We start from the raw sequence: 6997 nt of genomic DNA, 5'->3' as shown, positions 1-6997 counted from the left end.
TATTTGAGAACTCAGGATTAGATAAGTTGACTCCAGTTCTGTAGCCGACCCCCATATGACAATCAATTCGAACTTTCAGCAGGCGTCGTGAGGCACCCACGTATCTCCCTGACTACACTGGGGCAAGAAAGTAAATGAACGATGCTTGAAATCATAAATTGTTGTTCCAGCACAAAGACAAAATTAGCCCTCTCATGACTTCTAGCATCGTTTATTTATTTTCTTGCCCCTGATGTACTCAGGGGAGGTACGTGGGTGCCTCATTAATTCGATTGTTTCTTTTTCGTTTTACCCTCAGAATTCATTATAGTGACTGCTTCGTAGCGTCACTATGGCGTACATCGTTATAAATACCTAATGCCATAGGTACGGTCTGCCACACTAAGTGTGGAAAAAATTTCCACGCTCTTTTTGGGGGTTTATTGTGGTCAAATATGTTATTTTCTTATATTATATGATTCATTGACCTATATTCTCGGTCATTTGTGTATGTGTTTATGTAATAATGAATAAAGAGCCGTCAAAGAATGGTTGTTTACGCTGAATCATGAAGCAGCAGAAGTCGATTGAACGATGCCTCGATTGACACGTTGAATGCAGATGACAACAGAGTAACCGCTTTAGGTTTCCTTCTTATTAAGGTAACTTAAATCTATTTAAAATTCTTTTAATAAATGTAAAACGTGATTATGATTAACTTGATTAGGATATTTATGGGAAATGATCTTTAGACTGTGAAGGAAAGCTTACATCAGTTTATATACGTTGGATTTTACCGATGGCCGAATGAATTTAAAATTTAGGCGAGAGTGGAAGTAAGTGGTGTGGAAATGTTGGCAACACTGGGTTCATCTGTTGTTGCACGAAAGACAGACCTCCTCCCTCCCACACTCACACAAACACACAGACACAGATGAGTGCGAATTGTAGAAATACAACATTTTTTGTTTATTGTCTTTGTTCAGTGGAGATGCTTTTTATTCTCTTCTAATAGAGGAGCGTAACTTCCCCTCACCCTCCCCTCCCCCTTCCAATTTCCTCTTTCCTTCTTTTCCCTCCCCTTCCCCTAAGCCTTTCCCTTCCTCCTTCCCTCCCCTCCCCTCCTCTCCCCTTCCCCGTCTCCTCCCTTTCTCCTCCCACTTTCCCTTCCTCCTCCCCATCCCCTCCCTTTCCCCTCCCATTCACCCTTCCCCCTCTCCCTTCTCTCTCTCCTCCCCTTCCCTTTTACCTCCCCTGCCCTTTCCCTTCCCCTACCCATAGACTGCCATTCAGAGTTTGACCGGGTTGGTCAGCTAGTATATATAAACAAAGTAAAAATTACATGAAATAAACTTGTTCAAACAAGCCTGAGATTAATATATATAACCAAATATTTCTTACTAGGTAGCTCAGATTTGGGCCTCATATAAGTTTTAAAGGTGCTGGATATACAAACGGATATTTCCTGTAAGTTTTAATTCAAGATGCTTTAACAAATCAATGACATGTCCATTCCTGATTTTGTTTTTTTTATTCTCTTCTCTTGAAATTTGCCGTAAGACCTTCGCTTCCCTGTCTTTCTTCTTAAAATATTATGTCATCTAATTATAAATTAATATACCTCATTACTGTTTGTCTAGACACGTCCCTGCGACCATGTGAACAAGTTCAACGTTACGCTGCTTTAGCTTGTCAACTAGCTTCACAATATCATAGTTCATAGCATTGTTATTTTCTTAGCAATTTTCCCAGTGTTTGCTCATTAAATAAAGACGTCTCTGCGACATGGCTAGGTAACCATCATAACAAATTCCATTGCTATGTAGAAACTCGAAATCTCAAAGTGTAGATGTAATAACATCATCCCTCAACGTCACTAATTGATGTTGATGTAGGTTCCCAAGAACTTGGTAATTTCGGAAACCTACCCTCATTATATCGAGATTAGCCAAAGTAAGATGTAAAAGAACTTGCCATTTTCCATAAAAAGTTTAAAAAACATACTAACTCTCTACTCAGAATCAGGTCTATCACTGACTTGAAGCTTCAATATGTAAATTCACTATTGAATTTTTCAACCGTATGTGGTGGAAAAGACATCTAAAGCACCAACTGCATACAGGAAATTCGAGACGTTTATCATAAAAGTAGCTGAAGCATAAACTGATCCTGTAAACTAAGTCCAAACTACTCTGATAAGTAAACTGCTAAACTGCAATAATGTGAATGTTTGAAAATAGGTGAATGACATTGAATGTTAGATTTCTGAAATAATAAGGTTACATGAATAATAGCGCTGCTTTGAGAAACAGATAGCTCACATTAAAACCACTTGATCACCTCTGAATGGTTCATAAACACCCAACTATGAAATTTTTGAGAAGAATTTTATTGGACATTTGCATGAGAATACGGAAAAAACCGTGATAACTTGGTTTTCTTTCTAGTAGTGGGATATTTTCAAATGTGGATGTATGTTTAGCATTTCAATTACAAAATTTATTTTCACACCGTGGACTTTCATGGTGAGACAGGGGATATTCGGAAGCGATGACATAAAATCTTATTAATAATTTTTGTTCATAAAAATATACTTAATAAAGCGGGAACGACAATGATTTTCAGTTTACTTATCCTTGTCTTTTTTCTAGGTAACCTTGCACTATTCTACCTTACGGGACTGGTGAGGCAAAAGGGTATCATGTTTGCAACCCCTTCCCTTACAAAGGAAAGATAATCGCTCTCTTGAAATGTCCCTTTCACGGAGAAAATTACATTAGCTGTTAGGTAATTCTCATGCTTCTATGGACATCTGCGTATTCATATGTGTTTATTGCATTATTGTGGTGATTCGTTTCCATTCTGGTCATTTTAATATTTACAATAAAAAATAAACTTTTACATTTCAAAAGAGAAGAAAAGAAATAACAACGAGAATTTGCGCTGCGAACCCGAAGGCCTCCAAAATATGGATGAATTTCAGACGAAATAGCGAGCATCTTTGACAACTGGCAATACTCTATCCCATTTAATCCTCTTCCCTAATGCATCTGTTCAGGTAATCGGTGGTTTAGAAAAACCACTTTTAACCGTCCACCAGCTGAAAGCTGCTTTTCTGATATATTTTAATGCTGAGGAGAACAAAATAGTAAGTGCTTGGAGTTGACATCATCCACAATTCATGATTAGTGAAAAATTTTTCATCTAATGACAGACAAATAGCAGGAAATTTTCCTATGAAAGAATAGGTCATATATTTATTTAGACAACGGGAAACTTTAAAATTAGAAAATCTTTCCACGAGGCATTTTAATTGAAAAAAAATTACAAATAATATGTAACATCGCCATTGCTCGGGAGATTATTAAAAGGTAAATACGTTAAAGCTCTTGGTAAATCTAGGTATTCTCTTTTTTTTTTTTTGGGGAACATTTAGTTGAGATTTTTGTCTCGACTTGTGGAAATGTGTTTCTGTCTGTGTTATGTGTACATGTCTGCGCATTTTAGAACGCGGGTATTCATTAAACATCAAATGGCCATTACATTTCTGGTTAGATTCACAGACGATGTATTTATCGTTCATATTTAGCATTTTAAAAAGATTTAATTTACGCTTACCTATTTCATAATATTATTTCCTGTTCCCCTATGCTACTTTCTCTAATTTGAAAGAAAATGTTATCTTCCACAAAGGATTATAGATGATGTTTTACTGTATTAACAATTCATTTTATAATCCTGTTTCGAGAATTACTAAAATGACATTCATCCATCAAACTAGTCCAGTGATTTATATCAGCATTGAAAAACCTACCCAACAACCACGCTTAATCACTTAAATATATTAAAAAAGAAAACACTATAGATGATGCTTTTAACTAAGGGAGAGAGTTGAGGGAAGGGGAACGGAGTCTACAACTATACCGAGTTGAACGAAGAGGTAAATATGTTAGTACAAGGCAGTAGCATAAGTCCTTTTTAGAAGGGACTTTAGGGTCAAATGTAGCCTTTTGCAAGCAGATCAGCATGGATTAGCATTGCCGTCTTTAAGAGCAAGGATGCACCCTTACAGTTTTTGGACCAAGGCGGGGAGAGCAATAACGCCCAGTCAGAAAAAGGATACCTTAGTTTAACCAGACCACTGAGCTGATTAACAGCTCTCCTAGGGATGGCCGGAAGGATTAGACTTATTTAATGTGGCTAAGAACCAATTGGTTACCTAGCAACGGGGCCTACAGCTTATTGTGGAATCCGAACCACATTATAGCGAGAAATGAATTTCTATCACCAGAAATAAATTCCTCTAATTCTTCGTTGGCCGGCCGGAGACTCGAAATTGGGCCTAGCAGAGTGCTAGCCGAGGACTCTATCGACTCATCCAACGAGGAACTGGCTTACCTACTACGGTGGGCCAAATATGAAACTGACCCGTTGGGCTTTAACGGATATTGTTTCACCTTTCTCCAATATCCAGTTATTTTCACAATAAATCAGTAACCAGTACTCGTATTGTTGTATAGTTAACCAGTCAATAAAAGGGATGATTTTTTTTTCCAGTTTATTGAGAAAATTTCTCCAAAGAGAAAAATATCACGAAATGTTAGGAAGCAGAATCAAATGAATAAAATTTTCATGTTGCTTGTAATAAATATATAATACGTTGAAAGTTCTCATAATTTATAATACGTCAGATGTTTTCATAGTTGTAAACAGAGATCAAATGGGAAGGTGAAAATTCACACGAAATTTGATTTTTCGGCGAATTTCTTTCACTTACTGCTTTCATTATTGTGTCATGAAACACTATACCATAATGATAATCACGTCTAATATTCCACTATTTCTAAGCTCATGTTGAAATTGGGAATTAAATGTAACAACACTAAGAGTCAATATAATTTTCGCTTCTCATTATCCTCCGACATTTGTTGTCATCATAATCGTCAAAGGGCATTAGTTAAATGTGATTTAGTTTGTTCAACCATGACTTGTTTATGTTACCTTTGCACTTATGGTTAAATACCAGTTGGTCCAACTCCCTTTGTCGTTTTGGACGAGCCTTATGTGGTGAAGGTCCTTTTGAGCGTCAGTCTTCACCTTGGAACGAACGTACAAATTGTCTCGAACTCAGTTGAAAGCAATCATTCACTACTTGTAGTCGTTGCCTTTTATTTATATTTAATCATAACACATCTTGGACATTTTTTATCGAAACGGTGTAGAGAAATTGCATATAATGGATAAATTTAGAAGAAAGACAAAGCCACGCAATTTTCCATCACATGGCGATGTGGGATGAAAAATAGCAAAGGATGTTTGAGAATATCGGTAGGTTGAGAAGATATGGAAAGAATCAAAAAAAGAAAAGTCCCCCATACCGCCGAAAGCAACACTAGCCAGCAAACATATTCTTCAGACGGGATTTGGAAACTATTTTTTTCTTTTTTCAGATGCATGAAATGCTATATTTTTTTCACTGATTCGCTCATAAATCACTGTTGCATCGCTTAACCTGTCTTTCGTTCTTAATGCATCGCTTAAAACGTGTTCGCTCACACTTCCTTTCGGTTAAATAACTGGTCGCAGCGCTTAGAATTTACAGTATGTTCCCGGATGACTGATGCAGTTCTTGGTCGCCTCTGAATCATTTTTTACTCGCTATTAAGCTCGAGCAATCATTAGACTTTTGATACATTTTGGAAACTGGTATTACAGTCCGATTGCCGTGTGTTGTCAATGACATCACAGTATGTTATTCCACAAAGTTTCATTACGCATCGATTAATCCTTGTCATGATTCCTTGGCTTAATATTTTAGTCTTGGATTACTTTATATCTATGGTTTGAATAAATTCTATCTGTGAAATATCGTAATATTTTTCAGCCACCCACGCAGAACCGTTAGGAAGAATGGGATCGTACTGATTTCAGGCATCAGACATACATTCCCCTTCCATCCTGGGTTTCATGGCACCTTAGTTCTCATCCTTCCACCATTATCTTCAAACCATTACCATCTGAATGCCTAGCCTCATTTTCAACTAAGAATTTACTGGGCTCATCCACACAAAACCGAGAAGTAAAAACTCGTAATTGGTTTTTAAGTTTTCTGTAAAAGAAAACTATTGAGATGGCTATTTGTCTGTCCGTCCGCACTTTTTCTTTCCACCCTCAGATCTTAAAACCTACTGAGGCTAGAGGGCTGCAAATTGGTATGTTGATCATCCACCCTCCAATTATCAGACGTAACAAATTGCAGCCCTCTAACTTCAGTATTTTTTAAAATTTCTATTTAAGGTTAAAGTTAGCCAAGATCGTGCGTTTGGCACCGCTACAGGTGCTAACAACACAGGGCACCACTGGGCTGCGGCTGAAAGTTTCATGGGCTTCGGCTGAGAGTTTCATGGACCGTGGCTGAGAGTTTCATATAGCATTATACGCTGTATAGAAAACTTGATTGCGCCGAAGAAACTTCGGGTGCATTTTTTATTTGATTGTGCTGGACCCATCCACCTAGAAACGATGACAAAATAGCGTACGTCTCAAGCTATAACCCCACCCCGAGGGACATCATTCAACGTTAGCAACTCGAACTGTGATACTTCCATTTTGTATACTTACACAGAGACCAACGGGAAGAAGCCCTGACCCCGGGCTGGACGACAACAAATTGAGAATTGAAGTTTATTATCGATAGACTATCGTTGTTACTTTTAGCAAACGTGCATGGATATAAGCTGCATTTATTACATGAATATGTTCAAGTTTATATTACAAAAATACCGGGGAAGTATTAGTACATAAAAAATCACTGAAAATTCTTTTAAATGAACGCCCCTTTTTACCTGAAGAAGTTGATACAGTCATAGCGTCAAGAATGTTTATCTAATCAATAATCATTAGTCTGTACATGCTTCACCTATTTTTTTTTTATCATCCGTTACTATTAAATATTTCATTCTCCGCTGAAATACAAATAAAGCTAAGTCTACAAACTGACATATCTTGGTGTATAATT

The sequence above is a fragment of the Macrobrachium rosenbergii genome, chromosome 47 (genome assembly GCF_040412425.1).
Source record: "Macrobrachium rosenbergii isolate ZJJX-2024 chromosome 47, ASM4041242v1, whole genome shotgun sequence".
NCBI lineage: Eukaryota > Metazoa > Arthropoda > Malacostraca > Decapoda > Palaemonidae > Macrobrachium > Macrobrachium rosenbergii.
This window is presented reverse-complemented; position numbering follows the sequence as displayed.